Source organism: Schistocerca americana, chromosome 4, assembly GCF_021461395.2.
Source record: "Schistocerca americana isolate TAMUIC-IGC-003095 chromosome 4, iqSchAmer2.1, whole genome shotgun sequence".
Taxonomy (NCBI): Eukaryota; Metazoa; Arthropoda; class Insecta; order Orthoptera; family Acrididae; genus Schistocerca; species Schistocerca americana.
The window spans coordinates 780,080,860-780,101,932 of NC_060122.1; the positions used below are offsets into that span (position 1 = coordinate 780,080,860).

At 43.5% G+C, this 21,073-nt stretch overlaps 1 long non-coding RNA gene across 1 annotated transcript in view; it reads right to left on the reverse strand.

The window, feature by feature from the left end:
• LOC124613968 overlaps window positions 1-21,073 on the reverse strand; it is a 653,661-nt gene that overhangs the window by 389,311 nt on the left and 243,277 nt on the right. The gene's annotated exons all lie outside the window — the stretch shown is intronic.

Sequence of the window (21,073 nt, forward strand, 5' to 3'; positions counted from 1 at the left end):
TAAATTACAATAAATTTAAAAAAATGTTTGATGTTTTGTTATTTTTATATTCTTTCATCGTTCACATCGCTCCCTGCCTCTTCCACTCAAATACCACATCATCACATACTTAGCAGTAAGTTAGTTATTTTTTTCTGCCAAAATATTCCCTAGAGATAATTTTACGGCAAAACAACGTTTGCCGGGTCAGCTGTAACATATAAAGATTTTCAGAGGTGGAACGAAGTTCGCCGGGTATAGCTAGTAAAAAATAAAAACTGGAGGACCGGGCGGTGGTTATAATCCTCTCCTGCCAAAACACACACACACACACACACACACACTTACACATACACGCGCGTATTTATGACGCACGTATCAGTAATACTAGATACTGCGATCCCCACCCCCTCCCCCAATCATGGAAAACAACAAGAAACCACTGGTACGGCAAGTCCCTGAGATGTTTTTTTGCAAAGCAGCACACAGATTTCGTCAGAAAGAAGGAAAAGTTAATGGTTTCGTTCTTACGGGAAGGTCAGACGCCTTAAGCATGAACTTCGGAGTAGTTTTCAGTTGACATAGAATAACGAAATGTGTCTTAAACAGATATCGCGTAAGGTATATAATTCTCTTATCGACAGTAACGAAGCAGAATCATCGAACTCAACCTGGACGCCGACAACAGATGAGCCTGAACTGGGCACAAAGAATATGAACGTTTTAATCATCTTAGTCTTTAGAAAGCTGAAATAACGATTTACAAAACCTGACCATGCAGAGGACCAGCTTGAGCGCGTTTTAGATTTCGAGAGATTTATTATAGATAGTGCACCGAAGGGTTTCTGCTGGAAAAAAAAATGGTTCAAATGGCTCTGAGCACCATGGGACTTAACATCTGAGGTCATCAGTCGCCTAGAACTTAGAACTACTTAAACCTAACTAACCTAAAGACATCACACACATCCATGCCCGAGGCAGGATTCGAACCTGCAATCGTAGCGGTCGCGCGGTTCCAAACTGTAGCGCCTAGAACCCCTCGGCCACTCCGGCCGGCTTTCTGGCGGAAGTTGTCGCTTCTAAACAGGGACTATTCTAAATTTGACATATTTCAAAACTGTACCTACGAGTATATTATCAGGGTTCCGCGTTCTTAACTCAGGAGCTCAACAGTAAACCAATCTCAATGGGGAGCAATGTCTTTTTATCCACAAAAACTAAACATATCACTTGTAACTGTACATATTTACCACATTGCACTCCAAACGTTGTATCTCCAACACACACTTTGACAGCATTACAGAAAGATCCAAAGTTCGACAAAGTACACTACCTGACAAAAAGAGTGAAGCGCCCAGATGGGAAGGTGAAAATGGAATGAAACTACATGGGTTGCCAAATGCAGTCCAATTTATAAGGAACTAGCAGTATATGTATGATGTTGCACCCCCCCCCCCCGACCCCCCCCCCCTCCCCAGGCCTGTAAGCATGCACTGATTCGGTTGGTAAGGGTTTCAGTCTGCGGTTGCATCCTTTCCTGGCCAGAACTGTGGCAACTGGTAATTGATATCCCAAATACTGGCACTGCAAAGGAGGTGACGACCGATCTGGTCCCATCCATGTTCTATCGCGAACTGATCTGGGACTCCAGTTGGTCACGGGAGCGTCTTATCACCGCGCAGTTAGATCGTACGAGAGACGTGCTTTGTGTGGAGGACAGCAGTCCTATTGAAAAATGTCACCAATATATTGTCGCATGAGATTTAAGACAGGAGGACGCAGGATGTACGTGATGTATTGTTATGATGTCGGAGTTCCCTTAATCAGTACGAGCCGTGAATAGAAGTCGTATCATATGGTTCCCCACACCACGACGCTAGGAGTAACACGGCTGTGCCTCTCCAAAACATTTAAAGCATTGGGCATCTCCCCAGGTCGCCAACATACTAATTCGGATTAGTACACAGCCACGATTCATTGTCGGACACAATGTGATGCCATCAGCAGCAGATCATGCTTCCCGGTCACGGCACCACTCCAAACACAGCCGTTCGTGTTGTAAACGGCAGCCTGTGCATGGAAGATAAATCCATAGTCTGGCTGCTTGCAGTCTCCATCAATGGTGCGCGGTGACGCAGAATGTTGTAGGCAGTCCATTACTTGCTGTCGGATGACAGGTGCACATGTGAAGCGGATACGATGTGTTTGGTGCACAATACAGCAATCTCTTGTGGTCGCCAGACGCGGTTGACTGGAACCTTGACGTACGCCAGCCCTCACGTTCCACTGCAGTCCATCATTGAGACAAAGTAATATACGAATATATCACAAATGTGGATGTTGCACTATTTGACCAGAAGCCAAATGGAGGCCCAAAATGAGGCTCCTTTCAAGCTCTGCCAGATGCTGATAACGCTGTCTCAGACGAGAGACGAGTACGAGGCATCTCCTTGTCCGCCGTAGTGATCACTCAACATCTGACGCCGTTCAAGCCCCTTGTGTACCTTACCACGCCTGGTAACAATATTACAAGAACAACATTTATGCACTCTGGTAGCTTTTATACCTGTTACACAGATTTGAACTCCAATCATTTTACATACCCGTCGATTGTGTTATGTTTGCGAAGTTATTTTGATATTGACCGTGTCTTTTGGGTGCTTCACTGTTTTAGTCATTCAGTGTAAATACCACACAACATTGTATCTGGAGGTACCTTGATATTACGGTCCACACTGATAGAAAACAACCGCTATTGCCAAAGTGATCATGTGACGTACTCCGAACAGAACTGTAGGTGTCGTTTTAAAAAAAAATTCTCGTGATTGCGTGTAGGTCAACATCGAAACGTCCCTGACATGATATGACGTACCAACACTTTAGAGCCGGCCGATGTGGCCGAGCGGTTCTAGGCGCTTCAGTCTGGAACGGCGCGACCGCTACGGTCGCAGTTTCGAATCCTGCCTCGGGCATGGATGTGTGTGATGTCCTTAGGTTAGTTAGGTTTAAGTAGTTCTAAGTCCTAGGGGACTGATGACCTCAGATGTTAAGTCTTATAGTGCTCAGAGCCATTTGAACCATTTGAACACTTTAGAATTAATACTGATCACAGTATTTATTTGTGTGGTCATGACACTGGGAGCTGCTATGTAAATGCTTTAGTAATACTGATGTATACGGCACTATTGGAATTCCTTTTTCGCCTCGAGAGACATTTAGTTTTCGGCCAGTTAAAACGAACAGAAGAGTTTTCTCGCCTGCTTATTGCTTATAAAGGTGATGTCGTGTCATGTGTGTATGCATGCTACAGCGGAATTTTTACCATTGGCGTTACTACTGTAAATAAAACATAAAACAAAATCAAAGCGCATAAATGGCGACCAATGAAACATAGGACAACGTTACTGGCAATTAACTCTACTAGGAAGGCAATATTTTTCGGATGGCCGATAACAGATGGCAGACGTGGGACGGAAGGGAGGCGGAGAACTAACTCCCTCTCCCCATCTCTCCCATCGCACGCATTTTCTGAGCTGTCTACATTAAATTCACCGGAGCATTTAAACTTACGAGGGCGTGCTGAAAAGTAATGAGTGTCAATTTTTATGTGAAAACTCTTAATGCTTTTTAAATAAAACAAAACGTTATCAATGTAGCTGATTGTTGTCTGTTCTGGCGGACATATAACAATCAGCTACATTAATATAATCGAACGCGACGGCTCCACGGCATATGTTTCGATACGGATGCACAAATATAGTTCTAACCTCTAAGGGAATCAAGAATTTGCCAGTAGGGGGTGCAACAGACGAGGGACGCAGCAATTCAGCGTACGATAAGTTCAGACGGACGGAGTCGTGTCTGAGTGGTCAAGACGGTCAAGGCAACCGTTCAAGAGAAGCGGAGCATCCACGTTCGACTCTCGGTCTGCAACAAATTTTCAACTTTCGCCACTGTTATACCGCAGTGCCCTGTGCGGCTTGGAGTCATGATTTCCCACCTCCCCTTTTCCATTCCTTGCCCCTTCCTCTATTTCATTAAACATTCTACATCTTCATTCTTCATGTCTACATACATAGACCTCTGCCGGTAGAGGACGCCGAATGGCAGAGTGCAGCATAGCAGTGTGTAACGTAAATATGTCGGTGCGTGAGAAACAGCGTGCTCTAATCGAGTTTTGAATTCGAAGAGTTCGTCCCTCTCCTTCAGAACGACAATGCCACACCACACACGACCGCAGCAACATTTCTAACAATCCGACGCCTTGGGTTCACTGTCGTCGATCATCATGACTTGGCCTCATCCATTCTTATCTGTTCCCGCTTTCACGGACTTCACTCTGATAATAATGAAGCGATGCAAGCAGGTGTGAGTTTGTGGCTCTGTCAACATTCCATTGCCACAGTATCAACAAACTGGTCTCTCGTTGGGAGAAATATATTCGTTGTCAGTGTGACATTGATCAGAAATAATCTCATGTAGACACGAAGAATAAAGATGTAGGACATTAATAAAATTCGTCTTACTTAAAAGGCTTTAGGAGTTTTCACATAAAAAATTCGGAGGCATAATTTTTCTATATGCTCTCATACTTTTAAACATAATCCGAGAAAAGGGAAAAATATCAAGATATGATAGAGACGAATGTAGCAACATGAACGACGGAATGCTGACTGCGCTTGCTATAGGAAAGTGTCGCAGGCACACCTGTCACTAACTGTAATTACTTGCGGGTAGGCACCGCTTCACTCGCCTCCGGATACTGGTTCTTTGTGCGTCGCGCTGGAACTGCACTGCACTGCAGACACTCAATTTATCGGAACTCCCAGCCACAACTTAGATGCATAATGCCCGAGCCGCCGCAAAACCTAACCACTTTATCGATGAACTGTGACACAGAACGCGGCGCCACAATGTGACACTGTCACTAATTGTATCTCCAAAAAGTTGATCGATTACCAGATTGCTCGGCTGGTATTCTTTGACAACGTGATATGCTGGTAATTGTAGAACAAAGAGGCTATCGCGTAGCACGCTATCTACGTACAAGTGAATGACTTTCTGGTAACTTTCATAGAAAACTATGACGTTTGTAAAACAGAGTTTACCAAACATTGTTTCTCGGCACGCTGGTGTTCCGCGGGTAGTAAGTGCGCGCGAAAAATTATTAATGCGTTTTTTTCCCTACATCTTCACGATACTACTTATTTTTAATACCTTATTACGATTTAATTACTATTATTTGTGGTCTAAAACTGAAGCCATCACTGAATAAAAAAACTATCCTCATTTTTAAAAAATTTTTTCACCTTCAAAATAAACAAGATGTTCCACCAAAGTACCGGCATTCTCAATGTGTTTCGTCAGAGAAAGAGTATGGGAACCCCCGCTCTGGACACAGGACATGCTGAACACTATTCCCTATTTCATGTCAATGTACTAGTTTATGTAACGCCACCCACCGAGAGGCAGTGTTTGAAAATGGCGTATCAGTTGCTGGTCTTTCAACGCCTATTGATAACACCCGTTTTCGCCAGGGCTACAATGGGTATTCCACAATTTTAGGATAAAAAATTATACAGATGTTGAGTATTTTGAGGTGCTGTGAGTATTTTGAGATGCGGAACTAATAATACGAATCACAATTCTCAGGCGCCAAGAAGTACGAAAATAGTTTTGTCATAACCAACTACCGATTATTCCGTTGACCTTACTCGCGAAACTCTACAAAACAATGTACGTTCATTTGCTATTCGTCCATAGTGGGATCCGCCACTTTTTTTCAGTTTATGGCCGGTTGTTTACACGAACTTGCAGATGAGTATTCAAATGGTTCAAATGGCTCTGAGCACTATGGGACTCAACATCTATGGTCATCAGTCCCCTAGAACTTAGAACTACTTAAACCTAACTAACCTAAGGACAGCACACAACACCCAGTCATCACGAGGCAGAGAAAATCCCTGACCCCGCCGGGAATCGAACCCGGGAACCCGGGCGTGGGAAGCGAGAACGCTACCGCACGACCACGAGCTCCGGACGTAGATGCGTATAAATGGGTGATGTAAAGCACAGAAAGCTAAAACGAAAGTACAGAAACGTATGTCATCCAAACTGCAAAAATATTTAGCTTTGAATAGATATTTGCAAGAGACTGATTAGATCAAGGAAGTACTAAAGGTGCTAAAGAAATAATTGCTTACGCAGCTCAAATTAAGGAGATTGTCCCAGAAGTATGCGAGTTTAATGAAAATGTCGAAGAACATTACTGGCGGAGTAGCAGGTACACTTGTCGTGAAATACGTGTGGCAACAACGGGCCAAATAATGTCGAAGCACGGCCCGCTTCTTTCAATTAATTTTATAACACTCTTCTACAATAGCGAACTCCTACAGTCACTTCTTGTTCACGAATAGAGCCTGTTTAAAACCGTGATGGTATTTTCAGCTGCCAAAAAAGCATGCCTGCACTGGTGATAACCAATTCGCCTCACATGTCTCTGAGCAACAGCAATATTTCTATCATATTTTGGGCTGCAGTTTTAGAGTATTCCCTAACAGGAACTTATCTTCTAGCCTTCCGTTTGACAGGTAAATTTTAGTTTGTATCGATCCTAAATATTCTGACGTAGTTGTTGCATATAATGTCTCTCGTGCCAGCGAGAGAATATGGTTCTAAAAACAAGATGGGCCAGCCGCTTCGACAGTCATGCCAATGTGCACAGATACATTACCTTAAGAATGGAGGTCATGGGTGTCTTACCGTCAAGGGTACGCGGATTTCTTTTCCTGTGGGGTTTCATGAAGTTGTTGAACGAAGGGCTGGTAGGGAAGATCCCACCTACCTGACATGCCCAACAGGCATTATTATTATGCGATAGAGAGCGGCAAAATATTTTGCGGCGTTGCAAGATATATGTTACCGGCAAAGTGTCAAATCAAGGCAGTGTGTAGAATACCTAGGCAATATACAGAATGCCTAGAATTTTTTGGCGAAGTGTTAAAAATTAAACACCCTTCATAGGAAATGTATAACATACCCCGCTATTTTATAAAACGCCAAATGGCCACAGGTAATAGTATGAAATTACAATATCAAACTTAAAATTTATATATTTAACGAAAATTAAATCAAAACATAGAAATTCACATAACTGTGTGTGTTTGAGAATTGGCTTAACTTTGAGTAAATGTTAAACACTTATTAATATGTAATAAACAATTGAAAAACAGTTTTTATTAATTATTACAAATATACACTAAACAATAACTGAACCTAAACTTTCAACTTTTATATACTTCGAAGCTGTACTTCTTTTCTGATTTATTTATTGGAGAAGGCAGAACTGAAATAACATTTTAATTGCATATAACTTTTCTTTTTACACAAAAACACAAGACATTCTCAAATTTATTTTTGTAAATGCATTTTACGAATACTTGTCCAGTCCAGGCAGACGGCTGAGTTGCAGTTAACCTGAGAGAGACTTCTTTGTCTTCCGGAACATCTTCGGATTTCTAGGGAGACTTCTTGCTTTATGTGAACAGTGACCTTGTGCACAATTACTTCAGAATTTCTTCTTTGGTACCCTATCTATAAAAAACCGTCAGTGTCACATCAATCACGACGGCCAAAATGTTGCGAGCGCCCCCACGACCTTTGTCAAGGTTCGAAGTTGCTTCTTTTCTACAGTCTTAGCCCTAATCACGCCCCTTACCATTTCATTATAGCGATCGGCTGTTAGGAAAAACAATGTTTGTTGAAGAATTACTCCTCATTATATTTAACTTTCTATACAATTTTTGTTTCATTGTATTTGCACGATCATCAACCACAATATTTTCAGAATCACCACGTGCAGCCTTCGTTTTAGCGAAATTGACACTCTGCCATGTAACTAACTCCAACCGAACTGGGTTGAAACTGTTACAACAATGATGTCTGTGGATCATGTAAGTGTCAAAATAATTATCTTTCTTTCATGCTTCGCCTTGAACTTAATCGGCACTATATTAAATGACTAGGTAAAGTATTAAACAAGATGCATTTCATACCCTATCTAATGATTTTTGGTATTATATATATTGCTTACACATAGCGCACAATGCCGAATTTCAAAAAAATGGCTCTGAGCACTATGGGACTTAACATCTTAGGTCATCAGTCCCCTAGAACTTAGAACTACTTAAACGTAACGTAACTAACCTAAGGACATCACACACATCCATGCCCGAGGCAGCATTCGAACCTGCGACCGTAGCAGTCACGCGGTTCCGGACTGCAGCGCCTAGAACCGCACGGCCACCGCGGCCGGCGCCGAATTTCACATATATACACTGATAGGTGATCGCGCGTCTTAACTATTACCCCGAATCTTAAGTTTTTACTAAGAGATAAATTGTACATGTAAATACAAAACATGAGATCTGGTGGCTATCTCAAAACACTCAGTTTAGGGATTTCAATTATTTGCATCATTTTTAAACATTTTCTTTACTATTTGTATGTGTTAAAGAAACTTGTAAATGACAAATTTCGTTAACAGATACTCAAACAGATCTGATTGGAACAAGCATTTTAAACTGGCACTCTCTACAAGTAGCTGATTGTGATGTAATAGTATAGCACACACCAGACGTTAAATAGCGCTCGGAGTAATTACGAGCAGCTGCTAAATGCCATTAACAGCTTCACTTCCTGCACGAGGAAGGAGGGCGGGGTTGGAGTGGGGGGTGGGGGGGTTATGAGACAAAGTTTTAAGCTCTGACAATATAGGCGGCAGGTTAGAGAATACGCCTTCGCGTAATTAGACCCACAAGTTTAAGTAATCAGGTACGTTACACCCAATCGCAGCAAATAGTGTCAGCATATGCAAGCCTTGAAAAAAATCACCTCTCACAGTTACCTTTGTGATGTCAAGACTCAAAATATAACTCTCTTCTGCTGTCTTATTTCTGTGAGACCAATTAAAAAACAGACGCATCGGTCTAGTCTGAAGAAGAGACCGCCAAATAAAGTGAATAGGTGAACAATCGGCAGTGTCTGAACAGCAGAGCGTAGGAGCAACACACATAAAGCCGACTGCGGTGTTTCCATCGTGGGGAACAGCGGGCCGCCCGCTGTCCTCCCACGGTGGGCGCAATGATCATGTTTACATCACGGCGCGCTGAGGCCTCGCCCACACGCTGCAAATCCGCCCAGTGCCACGGCTATTACAGCGCGCTCTATGCCGCACACTGGCCGAAATGGACCCCAGGGGAACGTGCAGCACTTTTCCCCGGGAAGCTTTCCACTAGGCGGTGACAATGTGCGGCACAGGCATCGCCTTAGCACGCCAAAAGCTCCTGACTGAAATGGAAAGCACTAGCACTGTCAGGCAGCGCTGCCATTAGGGCATCAGGGGTTTCCGTCCTCTACCCACTTTCACTGCGACGTCAGAACGCAACGCCCACAGGATGCGTACTTAACAACAGTCAACATCCACTAAATGCACAAGCAGTTCAATGACAGTCCTGTTTGCTGTGCAACTGGCACGTGAGACTATATGCTCTGTGGGAAGGGTGATATGGTATGTCAGACTGTAATCGAATGTATAGCGTAGTCTTGTTTCTTATAACTCTTACCAACGATCTTGTTCGTGCCTTCCTTGTCTCAGTCACCAACAACTCTACAGTGAACTTCACACTGTGAAGATACCATCAGAAACGACACATTGCTTTATTTAAATTACTGCGGCAATCAAGTCACTTTCAACACAAGCAAGCCAGTCATTTGAAAGCAGCGCACAGGACGAGCTACCGTTGCCATTTCCGAGGCAGGCAGCAGTGGCTGCGAACAGACAGTCCATGTGAGAATGTACACTGACGAATGCAAATGCTGATCTTAATGTGCGCAGTAGCCTCAGTCTACAAACTGCTACCGACATGATAATCATTTTTAAAAACGTCAACAGCTTAGAAACCCGAAACTAAGGGGAAGTCCCAGTAATCATAAAAAGATGGGACACTGATACACAAAATCTAAAATAAACACAAGTTCGTAATAGTAAGAAATAATTGTATTTTGAAAACAATTACCCATGAAAGTTTACGAATATGCACGAAGTTCAGTTCGGTTACAAGAATATCAATCATAAGGAGTGGAGAGGTGGCCTCCATACGTACTGGACGTAGTAAGCAATGTAATCATACTGGGGCTTCCACGAGTACTGTAGGTATTAATAAAAACTGCCAGTTTTAGACAGTTTGACCTGTAGTAGTAGTTATTAGGGGCCAATTCAGCATAGCCTTGACCTTCAGTATCAGGTTGCACTTCCGGTGTCAGGTTACACCTGACGCAGTTGTGCGAGTTATATTCAAGGTCATCCTAGTGAGGTAACGGGCGAGCTGTGGCGCCCTGAAAATATTCTAACAAGGGAACCTCCCCATCGCACCCCCCTCAGATTTAGTTATAAGTTGGCACAGTGGATAGGCCTTGAAAAACTGAACACACATCAGTCGAGAAAACAGGAAGAAGTTCTGTGGAACTATGAAAAAAATAAGCAAAATATACAAACTGAGTAACTGAGTAGTCCATGAGCAAGATAGGCAACATCAAGGAAACTGTGAGCTCAGGAGCGCCGTGGTCCCGTGGTTAGCGTGAGCAGCTGCGGAACGAGAGGTCCTAGGTTCAAGTCTTCTCTCGAGTGAAAATTTTTACTTTCTTTATTTTCGCAAAGTTATGATCTGTCCGTTCGTTCACTGACGTCTCTATTCACTGTAATAAGTTTAATGTCTGTGTTTTGCGACCGCACCGCAAAACCGTGCGACTAATAGACGAAAGGACGTGCCTCTCCAATGGGAACCGAAAACATTTGATCGCAAGGTCATAGGTCAACCGATTCCTCCGCAGGAAAACACATCTGATATATTCTATACGGCACTGGTGACGGCATGTGCGTCACATGACAGGAATATGTTGTCGACCCAGCTAACTTGCACACTTGGCGAATGGGTAAAAAGATTCTTCTACCTTGCCCGATTTAGATTTTCTTGTGGATGTGATAATCACTCCCAAAAAGTGATGAAAACATAAGAGTTTGTCACATAAACTGCAACAAATGAATGCAACAGTTTCACAGTCGCACAGTTTTCCCTGTGCTCTGTCAAAACATATGTTTTTAACGTTTTCAAATTTTTCCGTGTGTAGACCGTCAAATCCTGCATATGTCGAAGCAAATCTGAACATGTCCTGGAATTTTGGAGAGCGAAGTTGCTTATGTGTGAGTGCCTGAACTTTGATAATTGTCTGAAAGTAAAAAGTTAAAGTTTTCGCTCGAGAGACGACTTGAACCACGGACCTCTCGTTCCGCAGCTGCTCACGCTAACCACGGGACCACAGCGCTCCTGAGCTCACAGATTCCTTGATATTGCCTGTGTTGCTCATGGACTACTCAGTTTGTATATTTTGCTTATTTTTTTCATAGTTCCACACAACTTCTTCCTGTTTTCTCGATTGATGTGTGTTCAGTTTTTCAAGGCCTATCCACTGTGCCAACTTATAACTAAATCTGAGGGGGGTGCGATGGGGAGGTTCCCTTGTAAGTTCGGAGTTGGCGTGGCCGCACGGGCCGCTCGGCCAGTCGGGGCCCGGCAGCAACCGCATGGTGCCGAACATTTGCCGGAGCAACAGGGGTAACCCAGGGCGTGGTCCAGGCCGACCGCGTGGCTGGGAATCCCATGTTGACGCTGTGTCGAGGAACAGGCTTTGTGTCGATGAAGGAGATTTGTATGACGGGAGTGCCAAAGATGGCGGACTTCGTGAAACCATAATGGCAGACATTTCACAGTTCATGTAGAAATTAATAACATGCAGAGGAGTTATGATCCCTTAAAAAGAAACATGAACATTACCATTATTTGCACGACGATTCTCATGATGTAATCTGATTTTTAATATCTTTATTAGTTTAAAGTTTAGTATCTGACTGTAAATTAACAAGTATCACCCAGCAACAAATTTCCAAAATATAAACGGCTCATCCGATTTTGCCGATCGACTTGTCTGTACAAAGCTATTAGTGTAAACCTAAATTGGTATGGATTACAGGCATGTAACTTAAATAGTACATGGTTATTGGAGGTCAAAGTGGCCGATTACTATCGATCGCGTCAGGCCGTAAGTACTTCACAGTTACACAAAAAAACGGTAGCAGCATGCTTATACATGCTTTTATTCGTGTATGTCTTTGTTTATATCCGATATACACTATTCATGAAGAAATTGGTCAAATATTTACTGTTTTAGAAAGCACAGAGACATTAGGCTACCGGCCTACTTTTGGTTCTATACCTTTGATATATGCTTACTCAATTTGTTTATGTATTTTATAGTGTGTGTTAGAAAGTGTTTATGTCTAGCCATAGGAATATTTATTTAATTTCAAGTTATTTAAATGTAAATCCAGTACTTTGTATGTGTTTCAATATGTTGTGAAATGGCTTGGTTCAAATGGCTCTGAGCACTATGCGACTTAACTTCTGAGGTCATCAGTCGCCTAGAACTTAGAACTAATTAAACCTAACTAACCTAAGGACATCACACACATCCATGCCCGAGGCAGGATTCGAACCTGCGACCGTAGCGGTCGCTCGGTTCCGCACTGTAGCGCCCAGAACCGCACGGCCACTCCGGCCAGCTGTGACGGTACGTTGGCTTATGGCGGAAGTGCTCTAGCCAATCACATGGGTCATTACTTCAGTAGGAGGATATCGAAGTCAGTGGAGAGACTGTATGGAAATGGGAGAGGGGCATAGGGTCGCACAGGACACGGGGGAGTGCTGGACGGGAAGGCGCGACGGACGGTCGCAGGAAATACCTGGAGAGTGTTGGGCAGTTTGCGCGTGGTCGCGGTACATAGAAATATTTCGTAGTGCCGACTTGTGCACTTGTGAGATTTCCGTGGGTTCTGCAGTGAAGACGTAGTATGCGTTTAGAAGTGAATATCTCGCGAGCTATGTTGTTGTTCATAACTAATTACGTTAAGTAAGAATCTATTGTTTCCCTGTTATTCAACATATATTTTATTTAATTGCTGGGCCATCAACATCAATAAGTGTTTTGCAGTAATAAACGGCATTCTTAAAAGTACTTCTGCTATCGTACTCATCATTTAAAGTCGTTAAAATTAGTACCTGAAGATTTTATTTAATTGCAATCTTTCATTTATAAATTTCTATTTTACATTCAAAATTTGGAATCGCCGAGAGACAGGAACCTTCGACCATTCGATTCATGTGTATATTCATATTGTATACTGTAGACCCCGCCCCCAAATGAAACACGGACCTAGCTGCTGACGGGGAGGCTTGTGTGCCTCAGCAATACAGATAGCTGGTGCAACAACAGAGGGGTATCTGTTGAGAGGCCAGACAAACGTGTGGTTACTGAAGGGGGGAAGCAGCTTTTACGGTAACTGCAGGGGCAACGGTCTGGATGATTTGACTGATGGACTGGTCTGGCCTTGTAACACTAACCAAAACGGCCTTGCTGTGCTGGTACTACGAATGGCTGAAAGCAAGGGGAACTACAGCCGTAATTTTTCCCGAGGGCATGTACCTTTACTGTATGGTTAAATGATGATGGCGTCCTCTTGGGTAAAATATTCTGGAGGTAAAATAGCCCCCCATTTGGATCTACGGGTGAGGACTACTCAGGAGGACGCCGTTATCGAGAGAAAGGAAACTGGAGTTCTACGGATCGGAGCGTGGAATGTCAGACCCCTTAATCGGGCAAGTGGGATAGAAAATTTAAAAATCAAATGGATAGGTTAAAGTTGGATATAGTGGGAATTAGTGAAGTTCGGTGGCAGGAGGAACAAGACTTCTGATCAGGTGAATACAGGGATATAAATGCAAAATTAAATAAGGGTAATGCAGGAGTAGGTCTAATAATGAATAAAATAATAGGAGTGCGGGTAAGCTACAACAAACAGCATAGTGAACGCATTATTGTGGCCATGATAGACACGAAGCCCACACGTACCACAAGTTTATATGCCAACTAGCTCCGCAGATGACGGAGAGATTGATGAAATGTACAAGATAAAAGGAATTATTCAGATAGTGAAGAGAGACAAAAATTCATTAATCATGGGTGACTGGAATTCGATAGTGGGAAAAGGAAGAGAAGGAAACATGGTAGGTGAATATGGAATGGGGAGAAGAAATGAAAGAGGAAGCCACCCGGTAGAATTTTGCACAGAGCATAACTTAATCATAGCTAACAGTTGGTTCAAGAATCACGAAAAGTAGGTCGCATACATGGAAGAGATCTGGAGATACTGGATAGATTATATAATGGTAAGACAGAGATATAGGAACCAAGTTTTAAATTGTAAGACATTTCCAGGGGCAGAGGTGAACTCAGACCACAATCTATTGGTTATGAACTGTGGATTAAAACTGAAGAAACTACAAAAAGGTGGGAATTTAAGGAGATGGGACCTGGATAAACTGACAAAACCAGAGGTTGTACAGAGTTTCAGGGAGAGCATTAGGCAACGATTGACAGGAATGGGGGAAAGAAATACAGTAGAGGACGAATGGGTAGCTTTGAGGGATGAAATAGTGAAAGCAGCAGAGGATCATGTAGGTAAAAAGATGAGGGCTAGTAAAAAACCTTGAGTAACAGGAGAGATACTGAATTTAATTGATGAAAGGAGAAAATAAAAAAAATTCAGTAAATGAAGCAGGCAAAAAGGAATACAAACGTCTCAAAAATGAGATCGACAGGAAGTGTAAAATGGCTGAGCAGGGATAGCTAGAGGACAATTGTAAGGATGTAGAGGCATATCTTCTCGGCTTTTCAAGTCACGGACGACTCCTTGCAGAGGTCGTTGTTATTGTCTTGGGCCTCTCCGGACACGTTCTTTCTTCTCCGCAAGTTGGCACCGTTGTCCGATCCTGTGGCTATCTCTTTCCAGGAGATCTGCTTTTTTGCTGACAAACTATTATTCCCAACGGTATCAAGCATATCCGTAGCCCCCATTTCCACCCTTCGTCCAATGGCATGGCGGAGAGGCTTGTCCCCTCTTCTAAACACCAGTTGACTAAGGCGGTCGACACATCTCCAACCACGTCGGCCCTCACCCTGTTTTTGAGCACCTACCGCACTACGCCAATTGACAGACGCAGTCCAGCAGAGCTCCTTCATGGGCGACAGCAGCGGACCCTGCTCCATTTGCTGATGCCATCCTCCTCCCGCCCCAGCTCCCGGCCCTCACAGCGGTATGCCCCTGGCACGGCCGTGTGGGCCCGTGAGTACGGGCGCAAGGCGGGTTGGACACCCGCCACGGTCGTCGCGGCCCATGGGCGGCGTGTGACGTCAGTTTGGAGGAATAGCCTTCCGGCTTAGACTCCACCGACCCACAGGGGCTAATCTGTCCCTGTCAGGCAGCAGCAGCAGCAGCAGCAGCAGCCAGTCAGTCTAATCTCGCTTACGTCGGTTAACACCTCGCTTTGCGCTAGACAGCCTACTTCCTTGTTCCTGTACGAGTGGACGTGTTTGTTTCCTTGTGCCTCTGTTGTTCCGTTTTGTTGTATTCGTTCTGTCCTTCGTTGGTCGTGTCCGTCCTCTTCCGTTGTGTTATTCTTCGCAGGCCTCTCTGCGGGTCCCGCCGCGCTTTCTGTCATTGCAACCCAGCGACCGTCCTGGTGGCAGTTACAAGAAAAACAGAACCACTTGTACGAATATCAAGAGCTCAGATGGAAACCCAGTTCTAAGCAAAGAAGGGAAAGCAGAAAGGTGGAAGGAGTATATAGAGGGTCTATACAAGGGCGATGTACTTGTGGACAATACAGTGGAAATGGAAGAGGATGTAAATGAAGCTGAGTGAAGAGTTTGACAGAGCACTGAAAGACCTGAGTCGAAACAAGGCCCCGGGAGTAGACAACATTCCATTAGAACTACTGACGGCCTTGGGAGAGCCAGTCCTGACAAAACTCTACCATCTAGTGAGCAAGATGTATGTGACAGGCAAACACCCTCACACTTCAAGAAGAATATAATAATTCCAATCTCAAAGAAAGCAGGTGTTGACAGATGTAAAAATTACCGAACTATCAGTTTAATAAGTCACGGATGCAAAACACTAACGCGAATTCTTTACGGAAGAACGGAAAAACTGGGAGAAGCCGATCTCGGGGAAGATCAGTTTAGATACCGTAGAAATACTGGACCACGTGAGGCAATATTGACCCTACGAATTATCTTAGAAGATAGATTAAGGAAACGCAAACCTACGTCTCTAGCATTTGTAGACTTTGAGAAAGCTTTTGACAATGTTGACTGGAATACTCTCTTTCAAATTCTGAAGGTGGCAGGGGTAAAATACAGGGAGCGAAAGGCTATTAATAATTTGTACAGAAACCAGATGGTAGTTATAAGAGTCGAGGAGCATGAAAGGGAAGCAGTGGTTTGGGAAGGGAGTGAGACAGGGCTGTAGCCTACCCCCGATGTTATTCAATCTGTATATTGAGCAAGGAGTAAAGAAACAAAAGAAAAATCGGAGTAGGAATTAAAATCCAAGAAGAACAAATAAAAACCTTCAGGTTTGCCGATGATATTGTAATTCTGTCAGAGACAGCAAAGGACCTGGAAGAGCAGTTGAACGAAATGGACAGTCTCTTGAAAAGAGTATATAAGATGAACTAGAAGAAGGGATCGGTTGGTAAGAGATGTTCTGAGGCATCAAGGGATCACCAATTTAGTACTGGAGGGCAGCGTGGAGGGTAAAAATCGTAGAGGGAGACCAAGAGATGAATACACTAAGCAGAATCAGAAGGATGTAGGTTGCAGTACGTACTTCGAGATGAAAAAGCTTGCACAGGATAGAGTAGGATGGAGAGCTGCATCAAATCAGTCACTGGACTGAAGATCACAACAACAACAACGTAGACTCAGCAGTATTTGGCTTGTAATGAGGCAACTACATATCCCAGCCCCTAGACAACGAAACCAGTCAAAACTTTTAATATTTCAACTCTGAGTCTGAGGGTACATAGTTGAGGGCCACACCATTAATTTTTTCCAGTCACCTCCCCCAGGGAACCACCATCCTGGCCACAAACCCTCCTCTCTCTCCTACCTGGACCTACAAAATTCAAGTTACCCCTCACCGTCCTCATAGAGAAGGATCTGATTTGTCTGGGATCAGGGTATAGGTATTTGTTATAAATAAAAATAAATTAATTTTATTATTACTCGAACCACATGTGTTTTGTCATTTGAGGTCTGGGCACCGTAGTGAAAGAACAATCATGAAGCTATCAGACTTCCATCACCACCCCCAGGCAAAATAAGAAGACAAATGAATTCCTCCCTCTGTTAAGTAATTGCTATTTTACATTTTAGTAGTTTATTTGCAATATTACCGATTATTCAAATACCCAAATCTCCATCCTCAGATATATGTAGATAGGACATTAAATAGTTATTGCAGAGCATTACTTAACAATTTATGTCAATATCTCGAGTTAAACAATTTCCGCACTGCATCATTAACATCAAATACGCTACTCTGGAGACTTTAAATGTTAAACAAATACCACAACACGATAAATAAATAAATAAACTCTAGCTATATACCAAATCTATGTCATCATTACTTGCTTACGTGTGTGTGTGTGTGTGTGTGTGTGTGTGTGTGTGTGTGTGTATGTGTATGTGTGTGTGTTAAAACAAGTATTTTGTCCTATAGGTAGAAATACAGGAACATAATGACATCATGATATTCTGCAAAAATCTTGGTATATATTAACATCCTTACGATGCAAGAAACTTTGACAATATAGTGAGTGACTGAGGCGTGTATGACATCACAGCAAATTCTGTAAGCACTCCGACCACCCATTGCAATTTTATTGATTTCCTATCACTTTCCAGGATTATCAAATGAAGTGTTAACACCACACATACTAGCGAAATTATCCTGTAAAGTAAACACAGTTATTACTATGTACGCTATAGTACAAACACTTTATGGTACACGGGTGATGAGAACACTTAATGTCATCATAGAGCACCACTGCAGCTAGGCTGCTCAGCGCCAACTACCGCTAGCGATCGCTGGCACCATATACCTCTCGCCTACGTCACCAGCTCCAGGCCAGATAAAATACCAATGCAGCTGCTGTTATCTGCAGGCTACAGGACACAACACATGACACACTGCCAGCAACTGCCAAAAGTATATAACACACACACACACACACACACACACACACACCGGACAGGGAGCAAGTGAGAAGGAGAATATCTCTCTAGCACTAGGCAACAGCCGTCAAGCAGTTGCCCAACATAGGGTAGGTAGCTAGCAGGCACAGGAAGTAGCTGTCAGAGCTGTGTGGATCAAAGACAAAACCATGCCAATGAATACGAACCCAACCTCCATAAACAGTAACACTCCAGAACACATTCTGTATTAACTGTTCTTTCCCTGTTTCACACTTCCTCCAACAATCCTTCTGTATCCATCATCGAGGTAAAGTTAGGCACGAGAAAACCCCTCGCAGTTTCCTTCAAATGTAGGCAGGACAGGCGTCATGCTAGCAATGAACTTGACACATTTTCCATGGATATATCTACAGCCAGATGCAGTTCGAATTATGTCTTCAACTGAGGCGCCCAATATCTGTATGCAATCACACAGAGCTGTGGTGTCAGGCTGCAGAGCATCTGCTTGTACCTTTTACAAACATACTGACAAAGGATAACACCCTTCCATTACTCTTTACTGGTATCTTGAATGGTTGAGGAGAGGGACTGCTGCGATATGAAACACACTACCTGGTCCCTACCAGCCAAGAGGAATATCCCTCGCCGGCCAGAGTGGCCGTGCGGTTCTAGGCGCTACAGTCTGGAGCCAAGCTACCGCTATGGTCGCAGGTTCGAATCCTGCCTCGGGCATGGATGTGTGTGATGTCCTTAGGTTAGTTAGGTTTAATTAGTTCTAAGTTCTACGCGACTGATGACCTTAGAAGTTAAGTCGCATAGTGCTCAGAGCCATTTGAATATCTCTCCTTCACCCCCCCCCCCTCTCTCTCTCCTCTCTGTCTGCTCCAATAATGGTCAAGCCCCCCCTGCCCCTCCCATTTTTATTACAAGAGCAAATGCATGGTTGTCAATTTTCTTGACCTGTTCACCATACAACAGTGGATCATCGTGAAACACCAGCAACTGCAGGGATCGGGTAGAGCCCCTTGGGCAGAATAAAAAGAGTACAAAGGCATTTAAGTACAATTACAACACGATATTTTAACAAATAAACTATGGCTACATACCAAAGCTACATCACTCCTACATTATTAACGTGTGTGTGACATCGTAGTGTATATTAAAAATGGATGCTTTGTCTTATCGACAGAATTACTACAATTATGTGATGTCACGAAGTACTCTGTAAGCACTACAAAGCTCCCCTCCCACCAAACACTATTTTAAAACACATACAAGATGCCTGAATGTTTAATAAATTACGAAATACATCGTTGAACAACCAATACCCACTTGCTAAGTACCAAGTCTATGTTTTCCTGGCGCTATGGTAGTGTTAACATGCGACATCATAGTGTTAAAAAACAAAGGCATGAACAGTCCACTGAGCAAATAGCTATCGCTATTTACCTTATTTTTATTATCTCCCACTTTTTCAAGAAGACATGTGCAAATGCCGGCCGCGGTGGCCGTGCGGTTCTAGGCGCTCCAGTCCGGAGCCGCGCTGCTGCTACGGTCGCAGGTTCGAATCCTGCCTCGGGCATGGGTGTGTGTGACGTCCTTAGGTTAGTTAGGTTTAAGTAGTTCTAAGTTCTAGGGGACTGATGACCACAGCAGTTGAGTCCCATAGTGCTCAGAGCCATTTGAACCATTTGAACATGTGCAAATACTTGGCTGAGCAAGTAACACATACTGCAATGAACAAATGAAACTAAAGCTACTCAGCATAAGCCAGTACTAATGGTCCATGTTCAGCAGCAACAGTAGCAGCAGCAGCAGCAGCAGCCGCCGCCGCCGCCATCTCCACACGCACTCCCCGCCACAGTCACTCCTGTCTGAGAAGCACAGCTACTCCATACTTTGCACAAATGAAACATTTTGCATGGGGGCAGCCACGACAGCTTCAGCGTCTGGCAACACATACGCAAAGCTTGCCAGTAACTGCAAGAAATATAGCGCATGCAGAATACTGTGGCCGGTAGAAGCACAGACGGCTGGACATTCTTGCTGAGAACAGCAGTGGTGGGGGCTGCAGGCAGGCACTGTAGGGGAAATGCCAAGCGCTGGAGGGGAAGTGCGTTCAAAACTGATGAGAATACTGTGGCCGGTAGAAGCACAGACGGCTGGACATTCTCGCTGAGAACAGCAGTGGTGGGGGCTGCAGGCAGGCACTGTAGGGGAAATGCCAAGCGCTGGAGGGGAAGTGCGTTCAAAACTGATGCCTAAGTGAGAACTGATGCCTAAGCTCACATCTTTTGTAAATATATTATTGAGGCCCCTTCACACCCACATTTGCATGGTGACCATTCAAAAACATGTCACCTCGGCTTTGCTTAGTATCTCGAAAGAATTCTACTGAAAATGCAGTGATTTATTTTCACCTCACTTGTTAACCAATTTTAACTTTCAGAGAAGTGCCACGAGTGGCGGATTTTGAGTAAAGCCGACACATTCCTCTTGTTGCCATATGAAGAATTGCTTCTTTTACCAAAATACAGAGGACTTTACACAGTCTCACCTCACTAACATGTTGTGCAGACCCCATTATGAGAGAATTCTGAAACAATGTTTTATTAAGTTTATTATGTGAGGAACTGAGGAAAAGTAAGGTCAACATCTTATAAAAGAGCACATCCTTGGTACAAAATAAACGTGTAATGACTTCACTTATATTGTTCCAAAATGCATAGCATTTCTCGTTTCACCTTAAAAATTACCTTCTTTCACCAATGAAGTCTGTAGTTAGTGGAAGAGCACAGTAGATAACAAAATTTTCCACAATAACCATACAGAAAAATATTCTCCTCTTTGTGTGCTATCCTTTGCCACAATCTCACTTCGA